This window comes from Adiantum capillus-veneris, chromosome 3 (assembly GCF_014529385.1).
Source record: "Adiantum capillus-veneris isolate H3 chromosome 3, ASM1452938v2, whole genome shotgun sequence".
NCBI classification, from domain to species: Eukaryota; Viridiplantae; Streptophyta; class Polypodiopsida; order Polypodiales; family Pteridaceae; genus Adiantum; species Adiantum capillus-veneris.
In genome coordinates this window covers 66,997,930-67,023,047 of record NC_140933.1, presented here as the reverse complement: position 1 = coordinate 67,023,047, position 25,118 = coordinate 66,997,930, and the positions used below count along the sequence as shown (strand labels likewise).

Here is a 25,118-nt window from a genome sequence, read left to right as displayed (position 1 = left end):
CCCTATAGATGAAGGGCATGGAGACACAATAAGTTTTGGACAAATTCTCAGAATAACTCCCACATTGTGACTTACCTCAACATCATGAGCTTTTGTGAGGGAGGCACTGCATACCTAGCTAGGTACGAATGGGGGCAGGGGACCGCCGGCCCCCCCACCTCTCGAGCAGAAGCTCATGATGTTATTCATTGTATGAAAAACACTGGAAAAGACTCCGTTTTCCTACATGAGAAAATTTCTAAATCTTCTTGTGAGAGTGCTTGGGCTCATGAATGAAGAAATGAAGTTTAAAAACTTGTCACATCCAACTTCATTTTGGACATGCTACATTTAGATGAGGCTCAGCTAGAAACTGTCCCCTGGAATCCTGAACAGCTAAATAGCTATCAACATGAACTTTGCTCTAGTCTACTACCAAGAATTTACTCGTCTAGACTCTATACTCTCTTGGTCAAAGAAAAAGGATTCTTTGAGCATCCTTTGATGATTATAATTACAACACAAAGTTTTGGAGCACTGAATTTATGTAGCAGCATAGAAATTGTTGCCGACATAGCCAAGCCAAGCCAAGCTCACAAGTAAACTCAAGGTCAGCCTTCTCATAAATTTTCAATGAAAATCCTGACTCTGTGATTACTTATCAAGCTACTGAAAACTAAGTTGCAACTTGCAACTCTGCCAGACATGGTCCCATGGAGTCAGCTAGGTGGACTAGAAACGGTGCCTCTACCTCTACTTGCTTCGACAAAATCCGGACAACTAAATTAATGTCAGGACAATCTCTTGGGTTACTATGGGTGCATGCAAGTCCCAAAGGCCATGGAGGAGCAAGTGCTGCAACTCTTCTTCATCATAGTGGTAGCCCTCCTCTCTACGACTCTGATGTACTGCATTCAACAGTCTCTTCTGCCGGTATCTTCTGCCGGTATCGTGTCCACAAATACTCAATAATATGAGGAATCTCTGCATTCCACTCCATGTACCTTTTTCCCCATGCTAGCTCCAATACCACAATCCCAAAGCTGTAAATGTCAGCTGGAGTTTCCAACTTGAGAGTTGCAACATACTCTGGTGCTATATATCCCATGACTCTGGCTAGAGCTGTGGTCACATGAGTATCATCATGTAGAAGAAATCTTGCAATGCCAAAAAATCTGACAGGCATGGTTCCAAATTATTGTCTAGCTAGCAACAGCCACAACTTGCCCAGTAACTAGCATGGCTTTGTGGACAATGCCTGTGCCACCCCGTCCTAGGACAATCAGAGTGCCTCGTTGCGTGCTCAAGCTCTACATACGTAACATGTCAGATACCTAGTGGGAGGCTTTCAACTGATAGATCTAAAAAAACCAGAGCCTTGTCAAAGGATGTCAAACCCATAATTTGAGATTAAATTGAAGCATTCATTCATCAACAGAGCTTCAGTTTGGCAATAGACAAAGCTTTATTCTAACATGATGCAACGAGCAAAAGCCTTGCATCTACATCCTAATGAAGTGAATCTTATTCTATCCTTGTACTAAACAGGTTGTCACAACCAATTTCTGTCAAGCGAGCGGGATGTTGTGCTTCTCTCTCGGCACCCCAACGTTGCCCCAGTGCAATAGTTGGAAAGTCCACAGGAAGTGTAGAGGAAAACGATGGTACATACACATGTTGAGAGGAGACCCCCACTGTAGAGGACATAAGGACTAAGGACAGCTCCAGCCAAAGCTGTATCAATCTCTTATGCACCGAAAACAACAGATGTATTGTGAATCAAGGCCTCTGAAGCTAGTAGTTTAGCTGCAAAAATTGTAATAGAATCGATACAGTAAATCCTTTGAAATAGGTTGAAAATCTGAAAACAGAGCATTCATGTGCACACAATGTCAAATACTCGCATCAGAATGAGCCACTCCTGTGGTCAATTTTCTTTTCATGAAATTGTACTGGGACATTTCAAATGTGATTGTCAAAGAATTTGTTGTCAGCCCTCTTGATCACTGTGGAAACCCAGTGAGTACCTATGGTTTGCTCACTTATCCTCTATGGTGGCAACACCATAGAGGATAAGTGAGTACCTATGGTTTGCTCACTTATCCTCTATGGTTTGCTCACTTATCCTCTATGGTGGCAACACCATCGGTCTATGAGAGCCAAGGAGGAGAATGGACTAACACTCATAAGTAGAATGCCCTTTAAGTGTTGCAATGTCTGGATAATTTGAGCAAAAGAAGGCATATTTTCTAGTTTTGATGCCAGCATATTGAGGGTAACTTCTTGGTAAAATGGACCTTTCCCCTCTCAGCAACCTTTTATGAAGCATTTCAAGCTTGTTTCCATCATCAAACGGAATCCTGCCAATGAGTATTTCATAACACACCATGGCAAAACTGTAAACATCTGCTTTCATTGTGTACTTTCTTTCAAGCTCTTTCTTGCTTTCAACTTTCAAAACCTCAAGGGCTTGCCAGTAGGGCGTTCTAGCATGCAAAGTTGTGTAATTGGTGCTCGTATACCTCACCTTGGACATGCCAAAGTCCGCCTTCCCTCGCATGTGGCCATCATCTTGAACATCGTCAGTGTGGACATGGTGGTTAACTAGCAAATTGGGTGACTTGAGATCACGGTGCATGATGTGCATACCATGAAGGTACTCCATCCCCTTAGCAGTTTGAAGCATAAGATCCATAGCTATAAAATACAAAACGATAGATTGTAGCCACTGTTGTAGGGACTATCTATCATGCTTCTCAAATCCATGTCCATCGACTCTGTCACAAAGCTGCATTTGTTTCTTGAAGGCTTTGAAGTGCAACAGATAAGCTGAAGCACATTTGGGTGCCACAATCTGGATTGGATAACTGCTTCCCTCCCGATATAGTTTTCATCTACCCCATAAAATTATTATGTGTGTCCATATTATTGACCATACCATTTGACTTCATACACTACAGCATAGGCACCATGCCCAATCGCCTCTTCATAGCCTAGTTAGATAGATAAGTGCCTATCAGAGGATGGGCACTGATTCCCATGGCAGGCCAACATAGCTCATTTTTACCAAGAATACTAGTGAGCCCCTTTGTGTCTTGATAAATTATTGATGAATTTGTGCAGAGAGATGTTGAAGTGTGTTGAGATATAGCAAGTAGGATTCGGAGATGATTACCTCTGTTAAAATAACGAATAGCCGCCAAATGTTTTTTCAAGGATAATGATCTTGCCTGATGCATGGGATGTAGCTAAGAGAGTAGAACCTCTAATTTGACTACATGTTTTGCTCCTCCTCTATATTACTACGAAACTCAAAATGTGGAGTGAACGTTGGGCTAAAGCATCTCTGTCTGTTGCTAGTTGAATTGCTTGTTGCACTAATTGAATGCCAAAAACTTCTTCTCGAATATGGCTTGTCAAATGTCTATTACTTTAGCTTTTACCAAAGGCTGCATGGCTCAACTCAAAGGTTGTGTAAGGGATCACTGCATTGCATCTAGAGTCAACTTGAGATGAGGCTTTGTAATATGGTTTTTAAACTTTCTAGTGATTTGTCCCTCTTTAAGTTCCTCAAGCCCTAATTTGACTACCCTTGGCTTGGGCTCCAAGCCCCTTACGACCTATATGCAAATAATGTTGCTCTCTCCTCTTTCAGCTCTCTCACTTGATGCACATGCACAAGTTTGACATACTTGTATGGTGCTTCCTTAGGTGCATACAATAGCCATGTCTGCTAGCTGTTTACTCATGAGTGCCTATTGGATCATCTTCCAATGAAAGAGCCGTTAACAAGGTGTAGCTTGCAGAGGATGAGGGTGATGTTGCATATTACATGCAAATGTGAATTGAATAAAAAATGGTGGTGCCCCTTGTGAGGGCACATCAACATTGCATTCTTCAGATAGAGTGCGTATGTGCAAAGAACGCCTAGGGCGAGGAAGCAAAGACAATTGTCTTGTACTACATGTAAGCCTTGAATGAGGTGTCTATGGTGGTTCCACTCGAGCAGATTGCTTTTCAATATTTTTTCAATGGTTTCAATGCTCATGAATATGGTAGGGAATGGTAATAGTGGCAATGCTACCCCTATGGGAGCTATGGATTACAAAGCTTGGGACTGCAAAAGCTGTGATATTGGTGCAAGTAGTACAGGAGCAGCATTGTCGGTTGCAGCTTAATCAACATGACTTGTGTGTTTGTCAAAGTCTCAAGGGCTTTGATTTAATTCACAAGAAGTTTTGAACACATCCCCACAAAAATTTGCATGTTGTGGATTCCAACACCATTATGAGCTAATACGAGGGAGGACTACATATCGAGCTTATATTTATATATAGCTGCGGTTGTAGACGGGATTGATCAACACTTAGGGCAAAGAGAAAAAAGATCAACACTTCTCTAAAGCAACAAGAGAGAGGATGGAGGATGGGTGGCGGGTGCGTTGTCCGCTTCGTCTTGCAAGGCGGAAGGGAAGGAAGGGGGGACCCACAATAGGGAAGGGGCCCTGAGGCTGAGGCACGGTGATACTTTATATTTAGAAGTCAATGGGTTTCTAGAAGTTGGGCTATAGTAGTTAGAGACAACAAGGAATTTTTCACACGTAATTTTATTTAGCATAATCTTCAAACAATGTTTTGGTCAAGCTTTTAAAGACCGATCACTTAATTGTCAAGAATTTAATAGCAAAACAACTATTCGCTCTATATTTGGAGAAAAGTGTAATGAATTAACATAACAAGATTACAACAAAAATGTCCCAAGGAGTTGGGAAAGGACTACCCAAATTAAAAAAATTACTGTATACAAGGATATCCACCCTCAACTTTTTTAATCTTTGTCACCTAAAGAGCTACTTCTTGGCTCTTGTAAGGAATTAGATGTATTAACGTTGAAGAACTACCTCTTGGCTCTTGGAAGTACTTACATGTATTCATGTCCTCGAATGTTCCTACATCTTCTCTCCATTAGGTTCAAAGGGATACCCCCTTGGCAATGGCGGTGTGCTACATTGTCTAAGTACTACTCCATTCCTAGGATGATCAAGGCCTCTCCCTCTAATTTCAAAAGTTGCTTTGACACACATTGTGTTTTGCTCACCTTTGATGTTGTTCTCTTTACTACCAATTTCTAACGGCATGGAAATCTAGTTTGAGCAAGTGTGTAGTGCTAGCTCTAGATAAGGGTGATTTCAATAGGAGTCCTTTGTTTGCTTCATTTGAGAGAAAGAGCTTGCTGCCTAGCAATAATTTGTTTGCAAAGAGCCCTTCCTACTCGATGTGCTATTCTATTGCTATCACAAAATGTTTTCCAACATTTTTCCATGTGAGTAAAATAGCCTTTGTCCCAATGTTTTCTTTCTGTTGTTGAGCTATGACATACCCAGCTAGATCCAAGGGGTTGTCAACAATCCCCTAGCCCCAACTTTAGCTAACTAGGTATGTGGTCCCTTCATGCAATGCTCATGATGGTGTCATAGTCCACAACGGTCTTTTAGTAGGAATGTGTCAAAAAAATCTTGTGTATGTCTCACGAGTAAGATCTCTCTCTCTCTCTCTCTCTCTCTCTTCTCTCTCTCTCTCTCTCTCTCTCTCTCTCTCTCTCTCTCTCTCTATTGTTAAATCAAGCTAAATTAAGAAGATGGAGAATGGGGAGGAGAACCGTGGTACATGTATCCATGCTAGATGTAAAGGTACAATTGAAAGGGAATTTTTAATTTTCCAAAAATATTTTTAGAGGCAATTTTACCGTTTGGCTTTCTGCAGGCAATTTTTGGAATTTTAGGTGAACTTATTTTAAAATTTAACTTGGCAGGCCAAAAAATTGATTATCAATACTTAAATTTGGGGGTTCCAATTGTGTATAGAGTAATCGCTATCCATCCATAGGTAGGCCTTATGATATTATCACATGTTAAAGTATATGCTCAGGACAGAAACGTAATTTTGGCCTACCCAAAGGGCTAAGACCCTAGTGATGACTTACCTTTCTATTGATGATGTTAAAGTATATGCTCAGGACATAAACATAATTTTGGCCTACCCAAAGGGCTAAGACCCTAGTGATGACTTACCTTTCTATTGATGACAGATACTCATAAATTAGAAACTCGTATTAAAAGTACTATGAAAGATTGCTAAATTTTGATTCTTTGCCAGTAGTAGTGGCCATTTATTGAGAAGTCATCAGTGTACATAGAATGATGGTATTATGTTGGAATCTCCAAGATAATTCATGCTAGAATAGCATGCTTGTGCAAACACATAACTATATGATTGAAGTTCCCATCAGATCCTTTGAGCAATGTCTACAAGTCCTAGTCAAGATAGCTGCTTCAGTTCACTCATTACGGCCCACCCCACCCTTGCCCAGAACACAAACTGGTAGTGTGTTCCATGCCATAGATTGTTGTTGTGATGGTCAAGTTGGGGCTGAATTTTGAGCCCACAAATTCCCTACCTTTTTCCTCTTGAGGCCTTGAATTCGGTAAACTAGTGAGCAACTATGTGAGCGACAAAAGGCATGGAAGGGGGGATACATAGAAGGTGTCTACTGTCGTGCTACAAAGTGGGGGTTAGGTGGGATTGCAAGCAATGATCCCTAGTTGTGGTGCTTGTAGAAAGTTTTATCCCCTTTTAATAACAGAGTCACAATGAGCTTCCTTGCAAAATCTTGGAAAAGCTTAGCCCGGTTGCCTCCCTCTCATGGACGATAGTGAGTTGGAGGCTAATGTGTGAGGACGATCGACACTTATAGTGCTTTTCATGCTTTTATCCCTAGACACAAGCTTGCAAGGATAGAGGATTGTAGCAGGTATAATTCACTTGGAGGAGCTGCACATGACGTCCCTATGCTTGAAGTTTTGTGTGAGGGGAGCTTGTACGATTGTATGTGTGATGGCAACGGGAAGGTAGATGGTGGCACTAGATGTTTTCAATTAAAGTGGTCAATGGTACGCGAGTGGGGGACTGAGAGATGCTTCAGACATGCTAGAGAGAGAGAGAGAGAGAGAGAGAGAGAGAGAGAGAGAGAGAGAGAGAGAGAGAGAGAGAGAGAGAGAGAGAGAGAGAGAGAGAGAGAGAGAGAGAGAGAGAGAGAGAGAGAGAGAGAGAGAGAGAGAGAGAGAGAGAGAGAGAGAGAGAGAGATTGTGAGCTCCAAGAGCTCTTTCAATTGTGGGAATTCAGCTTGGAATGGATTGCGACCATGGAACTAAAAGTGGCTTGGCCGTGTCTCTTTCCTGGTTCTCCTCCGGCTGATCCAACCTTCCTTTTTTCTCCCAATAAACAACGATAGATATATTAAGTTAGAGAAAAGGCAAACCTACATCGTGTAAGGGTATTCTTGACCTTGGGGTAGCTCATCAAGCTATACAACAATATCTGCACTGATCTAGCTAAAGTTGGTTAACCTACAAGTTGACATGAGACAACAGATGTCTGGTAAACCTTGTTAAATAGCATACTGTTCCTTTCCTTCCAGATGATCCATAGGAATTTTTCTCTAACTTTATTCCACACCTCTGAGAAAGCTTTAATGGAATTTTGTATTATAAGCTATTTCCAGCTCGAGACACAAACCAAAGGCCTTGACCAAGGGGTGAAGAATTGTCCTACTAGTTGGGCAGTTGAGAAAAAGGTGCAAGATATCCTCAATATTTCTACTACATGCCATCTCCTAACCTCGTGTCCACCATTCTTTTCCTTATTGAAATAGCTTTGTGAAGCATTCGACATAGGAGGATAGAGTATTTAGCTAGGAATCCTTGATTCCAATCGATGTAAACTTGAAGTGCCATTGTTTTCTATCTAGATTGAGCATCCATCTTTTGTTAATCATAACATTTTCTTTTCTTACTGCTTAAAGGTGTTGATAAGGGAGAAAATTTTGTGCTTTATTTCTCTCTAGATGAATTCTTCAATGAATTATTCTAGAAATTGATTAAGATCATCAAACTGATCAATTTTGAGTGATTGTACCCACATAGAAGTTTGTAATCTAAGGCCATCCCAAATTCTTCAAATTAAGTATGATAGTCATGCACTTTCTCAGTTCTTATTACTTGCCTGAAATTAGCTATGTGCTTGTGTATATGAAGAAATTATGGAAGATCCCAAGAAAGATTACCTAACCTACTTCTGCAATTGTGAGGATCTAACCCTTCTCACATACTCATGCACATATCTAGAGACTAATGGCTCATCAAGCAATATTGTTAGTGTAAGTCATGGAACTTTTGGCCCTAAAGCAATCCCATATTACCTTATCACTGCCAAAATTGAATTGACTTCTTTTGGGGTTCGTATAGTCTCTACTCTGGAGATAGGTTCTACAACTCTTAATCCATAAGAAGTTTTAGAACCTCTAAACTATGATTTCAAAGCTCTTGGGTCTTGGTTGACAATAGGAGCACTCGATGGGAATAGACTGATCTATGACTGGATTCCTGTGTAGGTCAATCCTCATGATTGACTTGCTTCAATCAATTGAAATCTTTGGCCATACTTGTTTATATAGACGGCCTGCCTCATGAGTTAACATCAATGCAAAGATGTAAATCATATTCTCTTTAGGTGAAGGACCGTTAGCATGGTTAACTCATTGAAAAATTGGACCATATCATTGATCAATATCCAATATACTAGTGTTGTAGTGTCACCGTTGGCATTAACAAAGTTTTCAATGGCCTTACGATTGTATGTTCCGTTGGTGATGCAAGAGGCCATGCCTTTGGGATGTCCACATAGCTTGTTTTAATCCCACTATTTGACCCATATTGTAGTAAGCAATGCCTTATCTATCCACATGCCTATGTCCTTGGTAGTTTACATCAGGCTATTGTTCAAATGCAATTAGTATATCGTCTATTCTTACTAGAAAAAAAATCCATTAGATCAACATAAATGGGCACTTCAGGCTGCTTCTCAAACTGATAGACTAGCTGGAGTTTAAAGTTAACTGAGTTAGGTATAATACAATTGGTGCTTGGCATCTTAATACCTTTTCCCTTGGATTTAATGGCTAGTGTGTAGATCACTAGCTCCTAATGTAGAGTAAAACATGTAGTCTTGCTATGGGCTCTAGCAAGTCACTAAGTCCTAAGGAAGGTTTTTGATTGATGCTCTCCTGGGAAGAACTCTAATTTGAGAGTCTCCCATTGTCCTAGCACCTCATCAATACAAATTTCTAGAATGCAAAAACATGAACTTTATCAAGCGCAACAAAAATAGCGAAACATTGCAACATACTTATGTAATATGTAGAGTTTGCACTTGTGATTGCAAAGCAACATACATGAACACAAACAGACACGTAGAGTGCACGTAGAAAGCTTTGGAAGATGCAGTGTGTTGACCTTGTTGCAGAAGACTTGTTGACTTCATGTTGTCCACACTAGGCTCGTAACCTAACTTCATGGTGTCCACACTAGGCTAGTAACCTGACATGACATAAAAGTGTCCTTCCAAGGTTTCAAACAAATCTTAAAATCTCCAATCATACGTTGCCTTTTTGAAAAACCCTTTCTTGAGCTTAAAGTTCAAATATCAATACTTTTGAGAAAAATGAGTAGGCTTCCAATTTCCTAGTGCGTTTGCAATCCCTTAGAAATACATAAATATATAGGCAAATTTAGGATCTAGGATTAGATAATGATATAAGAAACAAATCTAACGCGCTTGGATGATCAAACTAGCAATATACTAGAGACTATACTTGCTAATTACTCAAAATGACTCAAATTCTGGTTGCATAAAAAATCTTGACCATCATTGTTTTGTTTGCTATATGGGGTATTGGATGCCCCAAAACTAAAGGAAGAATAGCTCTAGGTTATGGAGTGCACCTACACAATCACATTTGACTTTGGATTTCGTTTAAGCCACCAAAAACTTTGTGAAAGTGCAAATTTTGTCAAAAAAACAAGATCCAAAATTTTTCATAACTAGGCTGTAACTGTCAAAAGGATAGTTTTCTTCTCCTTATATGCACATATACATGTTGAATATTGCTAATACTAACTAACTAGGAATCTGGACCTCACATAGTTGAGTTTTAGAGTGGTATTTTTGCAAAAATTTGAAAAATTGCCAAAAAAAAAGCACAAGATCACAATTTAAGTTGAAAAAGTATTTGCAAAAGTGAGGTTAGAGGTGGAATTGGTAGCCTAAAAGAATCCCAAGGTTTTTTCAGATTATAAGCAAACTTTGTGGATATAGAGCACTCAAAAATTCAGTTTCCAGCTCTTGTAATAGATCATGGAAAATGGTCACTCATGTGGACATAAAAGTGTCTCAAGACATAAAAGTGTCCCATTACCAACCTAGTGTTAATTAAAAGAGAATGAAAGTTTACAAAAATTGGCCTTTATACTTTAGCTAGTAACTTTGGAAAATTAATTAGGTATTATAAAGTGATTGGAACAAGAAAATTAACTCAAACTAGATACAAAGAGGAAGTGCAAGCACCTCAATCTAAGCTAAAAAATTGTCTATCAAAATTAATTTATTATAGGTACCCAATTGGAAGAATTCCCAAAGTTCATAAAAGTGGAATCTTTCCAAAATTTAGTGTTGGCTATGAGAATTATCTATGTTGTTAGCATTTGCTAACAATTTATAAAGCAATGTATGTCTCTTGTGGCATGCAATCCATTCACTTCACTTATAACTAGTACTGGGTTACTCCCAAAACTTTTGTCTACGACTTTCGCTGCAAGTGATGTTCATGGCATATGCAACCATAAGGAGGGGAGAAAACCCATGTTGCTAGGACTATTGGGTAGTGGTATAGGAGCATGTGTTACCTCCATGATTGGTTCCTCTATGCATTCTGACCATGGCACCCTCTAGTATAACGTCTGAAGTCGTGGAGCGGAGCTTAGATCGACTCACACACACACACAGAGATACACAGACAGAGAGCTTACACAGTACACAGAGAATTCTTTGAAGGGTTATCTCCCAAATCTTATTATTCACACAAGTATAAGTGAGTATATACAAAGAGTTAGTGATAAGCGAGTTAGGCGGGCGGACGACCATATCCGTATAAGAGGCCACTTGGGCTTTAATCCCAACAACCTCCCACTTTAAAGTCCAATGTGTCACTTTAAGTAACTGTAAATCTATGAACATAAATGTACAAATATTTACATGGCTGCCATCTATCCAATGCCCAATATAACTCACGACAATGCACAAAACCCTCTCCTGGAAGTCCCTTTGTGAGTAGATCAGCAGGATGTCCTTGGTGTGGATCTTCATCAGTTGTATCTGCTTGTCTTCAAGTACTTCCGTAATGAAGTGATATTTCACATCAATATGCTTAGTCTTTGAATGGAACACTGGATTCTGTGCCAATTGTATAGCATTTTGACTATCACAATATAACTCTGGCATATCTACTTTGATTCCCAAGTCTGCTACCAATCTACCAAGCCAAATAGCTTCTTTGCATGCCTCATTTGCTGCAACATACTCAGCTTCTGTAGTAGACTGCGTAATACAATCTTGTAATCAAGATCGCCATGATATGGCACCTCCAGCCAATGTAAAGACATAGCCTGATGTAGATCTCCTCTTATACAAGTCTCCTGTATAATCTGAGTCAGTGTATCCTCTGACACTCAAATCCTGACTACCATAGCATATGCGCATACTCTTTGTATGTTTCAAGTATCTCATGATACCTTTCACTGCCTCCCAATGTTTCTTGTCAGGATTTGACATATATTTGCTAACCACTGCCACTGCAAATGCGATATCCGGACGTGTAGCAATCATTTCATACATCAAACACCCACATGCAGACGCATACAACACCATATCCATTTCAACCTTTTCCACGTCAGACTGTGGGCCATCTTGGTTGCTTGGTTTCACGTATGACGACAATGGTGTCATCAATGCCTTTCCCCTGTCCATATGGAAACGTTGCAACACCTTGTCAATATACTCTGCTTGAGATAAGTAAAGCATCTTCTTTGACCTATCTCGCTGGATACGCATACGCAATATATGACTTGCCTCACCCATGTCTATCATGTCAAAAACCTTTGCCATTTTTGACTTAAGAGCTGAAATTTCTGCCATTTGTCTACCAGCAAGTAACATGTCATCCACATACAAGATAAAGATTATCAAGCTACCATCCTTAGCTTGTCGAGTATATAGGCAATGATCTGTCTCACTTCTTGTATTCTTGAGAAAGCATAAATTGGTGAAACTTCTCTTTGCCATAGAGACTCTTGCTCAAACGACATACCAATTTCTCTTTGCCTTTCTCAACATACCCTTCTAGCTGCTGCATATAAACCTCCTCATGAAAATATCCATGAAGAAATTCCGTTTTCACATCCATTTGATGTAAATGCAGATCATGTTTGGCAACCAAAGCAAGTACACTTCTTAATGTTGTCATCTTGACAACTGGTGAAAAGACTTCATCAAAATCTATTCCGTGTTCTTGCTTAAAACCCTTAGCAACCAACCGTGCTTTGTATTTTGGCTGTCCATCATGAGGAGTAAGCTTATACCTGTAAACCCACTTACAAGGTAGAGCTTTCTTGCCCTCTGGCAATTGAACCAAATCCCACGTTTGATTCTTATGCAGAGTTATCATCTCTGATTGCATGGCCAACTCCATTTTTTCGAGTCAAGCACTTGTAATGCCTCCTTAATGTAACAAGACGGTTCTCCACAATCCGTGAGCATGACATAATTTAGAGGTGGCACATAACGATCATGTGGTTTGGAGACACGCTCAGAACGTCTCACCACAAATGATTCTGCCTCTCTAGTCACTATAGGCTGTTCCTGAGCCTGACCATGCTGTCTTGATGTGCTAGCACTAGGTCCATCTTCCCTGAAGACAACTCTTGTGATGTCCTCTGTCTTCTCTGGCTTAGCGTGAAACTTGGCTTCATTGAAATGCACATCATTGCTACGAATAACTTTTATCGACTCAGGATCCCAAAGCCGGTAACCCATCATGCCCGATTCTTCGTAGCCAAGAAATATACACTTCTTGCTCTTTGGTTCTAACTTATTCATCAAATCCTTGGAAATATGGCTATAAGCTTCACAACCAAAGACTCTAAGATGCTTATACGAAGGTGCCTTTCCTGTCCATAGCATCTCGGCCACTTCACTCTTATCCAGAACCCTACTAGGAGACCTGTTGATCAAATGGACTGCTGTAGCCACTGCTTCCGCCCAAAATCCATCAAGCAACTCAGCATTTGACAACATGCTTATGAACTTCTCTTGTATGGTCCTATTCATACGTTCTCCAACTCCATTTTGTGAAGGATTGTATGGTGCAGTAAGTTCCCACTTTATCACTTTTGCTTCACAAAAGTCCTGGAAAGCCTTGGAAACGTACTCTCCACCATTGTCTGTCCTTAAGCATCTCAGCTTCTGACCACTCTGATTCTCCACAAGTTGCAAGAATGTCTTAAAGACCTTGAGCACCTCATCCTTGTGCTTCAAGAAGTAAACCCATACTCTGCGAGAATAATCGTCTATAAAGGTACAAAAGTACGTTTCTACCCCTAGCGACAAACTAGGCATTGGTCCGCATAAGTCACTGTGTACAAGAGCTAACCATTCATCCTTACTATTTCCCTTTGATCTATGCGGTTCCTGTATTTGCTTACCATAAACACAATGCTCACAAAACTCAAAATTATGAAATGAGAAACCAGGCAAATAACCAGAACGAGACAATATGTCCATTTCCTTCTTTGACATATGTCCCAGCCTACGATGCTAGAGTGATACACTTGGTTGCTCAATCACATTAATTACATGGTATTTGACCTCTGAAACATGTAAAATGTACATAGTTCCTGACTTGCTGCCATGTGCTACAATCATTGAAACTTTGAGATCTTCCAAGTGATGTTTCCAAAGACTGTCACATAACCCGCATCATCCAACTTCCCTGTACTGATCAAGCTTTTTTGAATTGTTGGAACATGTTTGACATTCTTGAGCAATAAAGAAGAACCATTCTGAAATTTTAACTGCACATCTCCCACTCCAAGTATGTCGCAAACCTGCTCATTGCCAAGTCTGACATAATCTTTAGTAGCCACATATGATGTAAACCACTCTTTGTGTGGAGAAACATGTAAAGATGCCCCTGAGTCGATAATCCAATCACTCATAGCATGTCCATCCTCTGCAGTCAAGAAAACATAATCAAAATTGCTTGTGAGGAAGATGTCACCAGCTGCTATACCAGAATCACTGTCTGAACCAGATCCTTTGACATTCACCTCTTCAATCTTCACTGAACTCTTCTTTTCATCTTGCTCAGAACTCTTTGTTTTTCCTTTTTCTTGTTTCCTCTTTGTACAATATCTCTTCATGTGACCCTTCTTGACACAATGGTAGAATTCTATGTCATCCTTTGACTTTGAGTCAAGAGACTTACTTCGGTTTTTTGCCTTCTTACCCTTCTTCTCTTTAGACTGTTGTCTTCCTCGAACGAGGAAAGCACTATTGCCTTTGCCTTTGTCAATGTTCTTCCTGTTCACTTCCTCTGTAAGCAAGCTGCCTTCTACATTGGCACTTGTAAGACCCTCTGGCGCGACATAATTACTTAATGCCGTGCGAAAAGTATCCCAACTGTCTGGCAAAGTGATTAAGAGAAACATAGCCTTAACTGAATCTGGAAAGACTATCTCCTGTGCTGTTAACTGGCTAAAAATTGTGTGAAATTCATTGAGATCATTTGACATGGATGTCCCTGCCTTCATCTTCAAATCCACCAATTTCTTGAGCCAATAAATCTGAGAAGCAGCACTTTTCTTCTTGTACATACCACATAGCTTTTGCCATACGCCATACGCTGTAGTCTCTTCTGCTATGTTGAAGTAAACATTTCTACTAGTGTCAACATGATTGTGGAACAAGCTAACTCGTCAAGCTCTTCCCACTCATCTTCAGCCATACCTTCTGGTCTCTCCCCTTTGAGCTTCAATGGCTTCACTTGTTTTTTCTGCACCAAAACCTGCCAAATCTGCTTATTCTAGAAAGGAAAGTTTGTGCCATCCAGCTTCTTTATGTTGTAAAGAGTCTCACTTTGAGAAGATGCCATGTCTGCCAAACTGTTTACTCCTGGGAAAATCCGGCAGAGTTTCCCCTGTAAATTGGCCTTTGTACACAATAAACAAGCTGTAAACAACAAGTTGAACATCTCTCCTCAAGAACTGTCAGTATTTTGAAAATTTTTGACAGAGGCTCCCCTGTAAACTGAGCTCTAGAAATAGAAAGATAGCTCAAAAACAACCATAAATAGCTGACCAGTGACAAATCTAAAATTTTATGTAATATGCTATCCTGTAAGCATACACTGTCTCCTGTATGGGCGATCACAGAACTTGTATCTGTCTCAAGACTGAACCATGAACAATGCCTCAACAGCTTGACGCATAAGATGCAATCCAGTGTCTACACAAAGTCATACATCCTATGGGATAAAAGTCGTCGAAGAGGATGTGTGTAGAGGGGAAATCCAACACCCTAATCCACCTCAGATTGGGTAACCCATTCCGCAGTGCTTGGCTTCCAAAAACCTCACACACGACCCTCTCAGATGGTTCAACAATCTGCCTAGAACTAGCATACATCCTACAATAAACCAATCACAGTCCTATGACCGCTGCGGCGGTATGTCTGCTAGCATGACTCACAACTAGTAGACCCACAATCACAGTACATCAATCTGAAATACATGTTAGTGGTGTCAAGCCGTCGTATGGCCACACCTCCCCTGGAACCTAGCAAGCACAAGAAGTAGCAATGCAGACTGCAATATATATATCTGATGATATATATGTGTACCTGGTCTATATATGATGCTTTGAAGACTAATGAGTGATGTATGTCGATGCCGATATTGATGCCAACCACCTCCTGCTTGCCAATCTACACCGGACGGGTTTCTTTGCGGCTGAAACATATCTTTTGATGTAGTTCTCAAAACAAAATTTTGAGGGCATAAACACTTCAAAAGCGGAGTGAAACCCCAGGTTACCTTCTGGAAATACTCCCGGAATGCCGAGTGTGAATTTCCAAGCTCCGGATCTAGAATCTGCCTCAAAAGTGTGCACGCGCGCGATTAGGCGAAAATGCACTGAACCTTGCTTTGATACCAATTGAAGTCACGGAGCGGAGCTTAGATCAACTCACACACACATAGAGATACCCAGACAGAGAGCTTACACAGTACGCAGAGAATTATTTGAAGGGTTATCTCCCAAATCTTATTATTCACACAAGTATAAGTGAGTATATACAAAGAGTTAGTGATAAGCGAGTTAGGCGGACGGGTGGCCATATCCGTATAAGAGGCAACTTGGGCTTTAATCACAACGTCTACACCCTCTTTGCATGATTGTGAGATTACCTATGAATATAGGAAAAATAGAGATTAGTTGTAAATATGACAAAGCTTTGGGCTATCTGCACGCACTAGAATATTGCAATAGGGTATTGAGTTGTTTCTTGCTTACACAATATCAATAAATAAATAATATATATCTATATATATATATATATATGTATATATATATATATATATATATATATATATATATATATATATATATATATAGAGAGAGAGAGAGAGAGAGAGAGAGAGAGAGAGAATTTTAATATGAAAAAGACAAAGTATTTGGTTAAGAGAGAGGGAAAGAATCTTATTGAGAAAGGGAAACTCATGCACATACAATGATTAATATATAACAATATCATATTTGCTAAATTTGTATATATGTATGTAAATACATGCATCCATATTTATACAAGTCTTACGTACTATACATATCCTAATTATATGCATATATGCGTACATTCTCTTGAAACACTCTTTTAGATAAAATGGGAAAATTCCACATCTTTGGGACTGATTTCAATGCCTAAGGATTCCTATTTCCCATTTGATTTGGGAAAATTTCAATTATTTTGGGACTTGTCTTGAGGACTTGTGCTACATTAGACAAAGAGATAGATTCTCAAGAAAATGGTGGTGTTGAGAAACACCTTTTTTTTTCATGTTGGTGTTAATTGATACTTTATAAAACATACATATACACGGATAGCAAGAAGAACAATATATGAAAATGAAATGCTAGTCAATTTCTCCTATTAAGCTAGCTTGTGCTTTCTCCACAACATTGGATGGGATTTTAATTGCTTCTACAAGTTTTCCACCCCTTGGAGTCCATGACCACACAATTGAATCAACACACTCCCAACGCTTTGGGTCAGCAAGATTGCAGCACCAATTCTTTTTCCAACAATCCTCATATTGTTCTTGGATTGTGGGATTTTTTTTCCGATGTTTTGGTGCCCAATATTGAATGAAAACTTTCTTGTAGTTAGGAGATGAGCTGTCTACATCAACATCTGACTCTGCAACTCCTAGCCATATCGGATATTTTGGATCTGCGGGTCTCACAAGAACAAAATCCCCTTTCCTTACATCAATTTGAGGCCTAAAAGCTTCCTGTGGCCTTTCACTTTGAGGACTAACATAGTGATCATTCAATTCTTCATATCCTTGAAACTCATCTGTGTCTTCCTCTATCTGTTGCATTCTATGACTCCCTGTAGTCTTTGGCCAAAATGATGTATATTCACCAAGTTGTTTATTGGTTGGTTGTTCAAGCTCACTAATTATTTTTTGCCAATAAATAATAACTGGCTCCATGTATTTTGTAGAATCGTGCTCCTTTCCCTTTAGTAGAGTCCATCTTTTCCAAAATTCAAGATATTTCTTAATCCCTTGAATAACAAGCGGACTATCCCTCACATAGTATGCTATAGGAACCACATCTGAACAACCTACTGGCAATTTTGGTTTCCCTTGATCATCTTTTTTCCACAACTCAATTCCTGACTCCCTCGGCATCCAATCAGGTGATTTGGGGTGAATTTTGTACTGCATTACTGGGATTTCACCTTGCATAAAGAAACGAAATTGAAGTGTCTTAGAGTGTCCAACAAGAGCATCTTGTCCATCACACATGTGCCCTTTAACAAAGGATTTAAAGTCAAGAACTTGCGTCATCAAAAATGGTGCTGGAGCTGAACTTTCACATTTTTGAAAATGTTCCATCAAATGTGGAAAAGTGTAGGTCATTCCTGTTCGTAATCTCTCTGAGAACCTGCTAAACATTGCATCTATGTCCTCATGTGTATGACCCACCATTAAGAATCCCAAATGCATGGTTTTGAAAACACCTTTTGCTACTAACAAGGATAAGTATGCAAACAAATATCGATTCTTATTCTCTCCTGCACAATTATCTAGCTGTAGCAGAAGATTCTCAGGCAATTTTTGAAACAAGGGAGTGGACATGGTATCCACAACACATTGAGAGGAGGCTGATTGCAAGTTAGAAATCTCTCCATTACATCCTTCAATAGCCAACGGTGGTGTTACTGCTGCTGATGCATTCCTCTCATGCTCTTTCATCATTCTGTTTTGGTGGTCTAAAGCTGTCCTTGAATTCAATGCATTGAACAATGTTACATTGCTATGTGGCATACCATCATGACATAAATCTCCTAGCCCATGGTTTTCTGTTCTTTCCAAATTCTGTAAGCATAATGCAAGGGAACCAATTGTAGCATTCGAATCTGAAGGCCATAGACCATTCAACGAGAAATGACCATACATCCCATGCCCATGCCCATGTGTTATCATACCTGTTAATGATACTTGCAACTTATATGCATTCACATAGTCTTTTAAGTTCACTCGCAATCTAGGTATTGCTGTCTTCTTTTGGTCCATTTTATCATGTATAATGCATAAGTACTTATCCTTTTGCATTTGCGAGAACTTACGCTAGGTGTAGTACACATTTCTACAGCTTTGTTGTTGCATCATGTGAATTTTACGTTCATCCTTCAAACGTGAAATCAGCTCATCATCCTTTGTTGACTCTAGTTGAGACTTTATCTGACTACACACAACACATTTTGAGAACTCGCTTGTTTTTGACAAGGTCACATTAGAAAACTCTGTATTCCAAACCCTATTGAATGTAGTGCTAGACATTGGCTTGAGACACATACTCTTGAGTGTTTTATTGACATCATGTAAGATGTCTATTTGCTTGTACGTGTTTGGTATTGCAAGCAAGGTTTCTCTGGTACCATCTTCCATAGTTCTACTCTTATGTGGCATTTTCTCTGAGTTATCATCTACAAAAGAGCGCATCAATGCCCTTCCCATTTCTGTATGGTCTCTTCCTTTTCTTATGACACCATCATTACCATGCATTGAGCATCGAATCCCATTTTCAAACTGTTTACGATAACGATAAAATGAAGTTTTTGGAATGCCATGAATTTCGTACCAAGCTCTAGTACAGACCTCATTTCCATTAAAAGAAAATACATAGCAAGTCTTTGCAGTTGCCTCGTTCTCACGCCAAGCAGTCAACATTGTATCATACACATAGTTGGTTCTATTTTGCAAACTTTGTTCCCAAAATTCATTGCGCATAGCCATGACCTTATCTCTATTGGCATATTGACATCACCTCATAGAGAAATAATCTATGGTTGAAACAAGATGGACAGATGATATGGATGCTTGATTGGATCTCTTAGAAGATTTCATAGACATTTTTGGCTTCCTATTCATAAAGAAATATTTTTGTTTTTTTTGAAATATGCTCTACCAAACGAGCTGATTCAATGCATGTATCTTGTAATGCGTCACTAGCATGTAAATCCTCATATTGTAACAACGCTTTTCCATCCATAGTTGTCACTCTCTTGATAGGCCAACAAACCAGATTGATGCTGCATACATCAGATTGTGCAGAAATAGTAGCCTCACAAGCATAGGATGTTTCAATACCAATACCGATGTTATCTTCACCTAGCACACAAAAGTTCACGGAATCAAATGGACACACATACATGACAACCCCTTCAGCTACTACATGTGTTTTGCTTTCATCCCAAAGTTGAACTCTCTTATCCTTCCAAACCTCCCTATAGCTCATTCCATCAGACTGTGCCTCGAATGCTCCCATTCCTTTGTGAGTCTCAGACATAGAAACCCCTTCGTAGTGTATCTCATCCATATGTTGTAGCAACCCAGTACTCCATTTCACAATACTGTGAAAAGCATCTCCCACTGTCAATGCATCCATTGTTGGAAATGGAATAAGTGCTTTCTTTTGAAAACACAAATCAACTGACACCGATACATTTCCTTCACCAATATGCATTTGGGTTTGTCTCATAGACACTCCCAAAGGCAACCTTTTGTGTGGCTACAAACATGCATACTCTATCACCTTGATTAAAATCCATACCTGCAAGAAGGTTTCAATAAATATTTGTTAAGAAAACCATCACAAAATCATTTTATTGTGAGTATATATGTAGGTGTTTCATTATGATTGTATACACAGAGGGCACTATATGTGGTTGTTTCATGATGGGTATACAGAATCCTATGGACTTAGGGCCATATGATGCTATATGTAGGTGGTTCATATTAAGTATGTATAAATCATATGGCCTTTAGTCCATATGATGTTTTATGCAGGTGTTTTGTGTTGAGTAAATATACATCCTGTGGCCTTAGGGCCATAGGGCACTATTTGTAGTTGTCTCACGATGGGTATTTAACATCCTGTGGCCTTAGGGCCATCGGATGCTATATGTAGGTGTTTCGTGATGCAACTATACACATCCTATGGACTGAGGGCCATAGGGCACTATATGTAGTTATCTCACGATGGGTATATAACATTCTATGGCCTTATGGCCAATATAGAGCTATATGTAGGTGTTTGCGATGCAACTGTACACATCCTATGGCCTAAGGGCCATAGGACACTATATGTAGTTGTCTCATGATGGGTATATAACATCATGTGGCCTTAGGGCCATAGGATGTTATATGTAGGTGTTTCACGATGCAACTGTACACATCCTATGGCCTGAGGGCCATAGGGCACTATTTGTAGTTGTCTCATGATGGGTATTTAACATCCTGTGGCATTAGAGCCATAGGATGCTATATGTAGGTGTTTCGTGATGCAACTATACACATCCTATGGACTGAGGGCCATAGGGCACTATATGTAGTTATCTCACGATGGGTATATAACATTCTATGGCCTTATGGCCAATATAGAGCTATATGTAGTTGTTTTGCAATGCAACTGTACACATCCTATGGCCTAAGGGCCATAGGACACTATATGTAGTTGTCTCATGATGGGTATATAACATCCTGTGGCCTTAGGGCCATAGGATGCTATATGTAGGTGTTTCGCGATGCAACTGTACACATCCAATGGCCTGAGGGCCATAAGGCACTATTTGTAGTTGTCTCACGATGGGTATTTAACATCCTGTGGCATTAGAGCCATAGGATGCTATATGTAGGTGTTTCGTGATGCAACTATACACATCCTATGGATTGAGGGCCATAGGGAACTATATGCAGTTATCTCACGATGGGTATATAACATTCTATGGACTTATGGCCAATATAGAGCTATATGTAGGTGTTTTGCGATGTAGCTGTACACATCCTATGGCCTAAGGGCCATAGGACACTATATGTAGTTGTCTCATGATGGGTATATAACATCCTGTGGCTTTAGGGCCATAGGACACTATATGTAGTTGTCTCATGATGGGTATATAACATCCTATGGCCTTAGGGCCATAGGATGCTATATGTAGGTGTTTCGCGATGCAACTGTACACATCCTATGGCCTGAGGGCCATAGGGCACTATTTGTAGTTGTCTCACGATGGGTATTTAACATCCTGTGGCATTAGAGCCATAGGAGGCTATATGTAGGTGTTTCGTGATGCAACTATACACATCATATGATTATATATATACATCATAATTGATATATTGATATGATTATATATATAATCATATGATTATATATATACATCCTATGGCCTTAGGTCCATAGGGCCCTATATGTAGGTGTTTCATGATGACTATATGAACATCCTACGGACAAAAGGCCATAGGATGCTATAGTTGATGTTTCTAGCTAAATATATATAGATCACAAGGTCCATAGCCTAGGGAGTGATTATATATATACATCCTATAGACTTAGGTCCATAGGGCCCTATATGTAGGTGTTTCATGATGACTATATGAGCATCCTATGGACAAAAGACCATAGGATTCTATAGTTGATGTTTCTAGCTAAATATATATAGATCACAAGGTCCATAGCCTAGGGAGTGATTATATATATACATCCTATAGACTTAGGTCCATAGGGCCCTATATGTAGGTGTTTCATGATGACTATATGAGCATCCTACGGACAAAAGACCATAGGATTCTATAGTTGATGTTTCTAGATAAATATATATAGATCTTATGGATTTATGACCACAAGGTCTCCTCAATTCGTGTTTTGTGGTGAGCTATATATGCATCCTATGGACTTTGGGCCATAGGGTGCTATATATAGTGATTTCAGAAAGCTAGAGCCTGCCAAGACATAAGGGGGTACGTATGAGCCGCACGATATGCCACGTGGCACATCCACATTCATTGATAATATGCCACAACCATTGATTATACCTAGAGACCGTGTCTCAAGTAGTCCCGTGGATGTACATCCATATGACATGTTTACGTCTTTGAAGGGACATAAAAACAATGGTGTGCACGTATCGCATGATCAAATGTGTGATCAAATTGCACCTTTACAAGCCTCTTCGCAAATACTCACCAACACCTTTGCAACCCATTCTAGTATATGACCTGCTTGTTTAAATACTATTTGTATAAATATATACATGTATGTTGCATGTATACTTACACTTTCAAAACACGTGCAATTAGTGCGCAATTGCATGTGGCGAAAAAAGCCTTTTTTTTTTTTTGCTTATCCCAAATTTTTCTAAAATGTGTTTTCAAGTCTCCCGATCAATACTGCACGAAAAAATATCGTACTTTTTTCGAGGAAAAATTCTCTAATTTTGAATGTTTTTTAGTGTATTTTTCAGTATGTGATTTTGGTCCCGGGACGGAGATTTCGACCATGGGTGTCGTTCCACTCGTAGCGAAATGACACAGGCATTGACAAAGTCTCACGTAAATTTTTCAAAAAAATTCTATACTCTTTTTTTTTTTTTTTTGCTATGACTCCTTTGGTATGACTCTCCTCCTTAAGAAAACGATTATAAACTCTTCAAAATTCAAAATAAAAGAGAGCAGGAAGTTTAGGTTTAACACTTGAAAGTCAAATTTTGAATTTTAAATTTTAACCTAATCTCTATCTCTCTCTTTCTTTCTCTCTCTCTCTCTCTCTCTCTCTCTCTCTCTCTCTCTCTCTCTCTCTCTCTCTTTCTTTTCAAAATTTTCGAAACCCTGGTCTTCTCTCTCAAGCACAGCTCTGCGCGCTCCTTGCTTCTCTCCTAAACGCCCTCCGTGTGCGCTCCTTGCTCCTCTCCTAAACGCCCTCCATGCGCCCTCCCTACGCCTCTTTTGATGAAATAATGGCTCTCTACTTGTATTTTTTGGCCCCATGGTCATAATCTCATCCTTTTGCATCCTTACATTAAAAAGGAGCCCTATGGCCATAAGGCCGTAGGGTTCTAGTATGGATCCATTAGTACATAATGCCAAAACAATATAAACCCTTGTTCCATGATCTTTTCAAGTGTCAATCTATTTGAAAACATAAGATTTATCACAAAGTACATAATGATAGAACATTAAAAAATATTGCTCCATCATCTATTCAAGTGTAAATATATTTGATCCAGCCTATGGCTTACGGCCACAGGGTGTTGATACCATAAAGTGAAAATTTTCTTGTGTTTATAAATCAACTTTTGGCCTTATGACAATGTACATTGTCCTTAACATCGAAAATAAACTCAAGTTACAAAATAAAAAGAAATCTTTAAATATGAAAACTAAACATTTGGCACATCAAACTCACATGCTACTCAAAACTTTGATAGAAAGATTTAGAAAACTTTCACATCTTCATATTTTGTGGTTATATTTGATTTATCTATTTTGAAGATACTTTAATTACCAAGCATACATATCTTATGGGCACATGGTTAAAAGGTGCTCTTTGCTCTTTGGCACCATTTGTTCATGAAATATTTGCACACTTCAATTCAAATCATCTCATTAGAAAATACTCTAAATCATAAGCATACACAACTGTTTTGTGAAATAAAATCAGACCAATGTTTAAGATTTCAAAATCAACGTTCAAGATTACAAAGTCAAAGAAAAACACCAAACCAAATACCAATGTTCTAAAGATCATGAAAGAATTGAAATTCTGGCTAGCTTAACCTGTTTCCTGTAGAAGCTCTAGAATGACATCAGCCTCAACATCTAATGGCTCATCGATTTCTTCATTCTCTGAGTCCTTGCCATTATCATTTTGTGGAGTAGAGACCAAACCTGCCCACCTTTTAAGCTCGCCATCTTCATCTATTGTAGAATGGCAAAGAGCTTCTAGCTCAGTCATTTGCTCATTGGTACAAGCAACTGAGATCACCTTTAGTTGTTGTAGAAGTGCCTCTTTGGTCCCATAACCAAGTGAAAATATGTCCACTACCTTATCATCCTCTTTGAGACAAATACACTTGATGGCGCGCCGAACAAAAAAAGATTTGGCGGTAGTCATAGCATCAAACTCTTCATCGTCGTCAATGCCTAGAGTAGACATTGGTTGAAAGAGAGACTCCTTGAGACTAGAGTGATTGGCAAATTGCTCTTCTTGACTAAAGAAAGCCCAAACTCCAAAAATTACTTCACGAAGAGCAGTGGGTTGGATGGTCCCTGATGCTATTAAAGAGCCAAGAGGCAAAGCATACAACTCATACCATTTTGCTTTTTCAGAGATTTCCTTCTGAAGCTGAAGCAGCATGTTGGTACTTGACTAGACCAACAATAACAAATTCTGATGGTTGATGTGCTATTCTATAAACTCCATCAATAACCTTTCCAAATTGAGCAGCACTCCAACCACTAGATATAGTGCCCTTGTGTGTTGTGTCTATGATACATACACCAACATGCACTGTAGAATTATTCTCACCTTGGAGAAACTCAATGCCTTCTAGATTCTTCCCCACGC

General features: G+C 39.4%; 1 pseudogene; it reads right to left on the bottom strand.

Annotated features, from left to right (window-relative positions):
- Window positions 1–1,726: 1,726 nt before the first annotated feature.
- LOC147461045 (uncharacterized) lies at window positions 1,727–24,908 on the bottom strand (annotated as a pseudogene).
- Window positions 24,909–25,118: the final 210 nt, after the last annotated feature.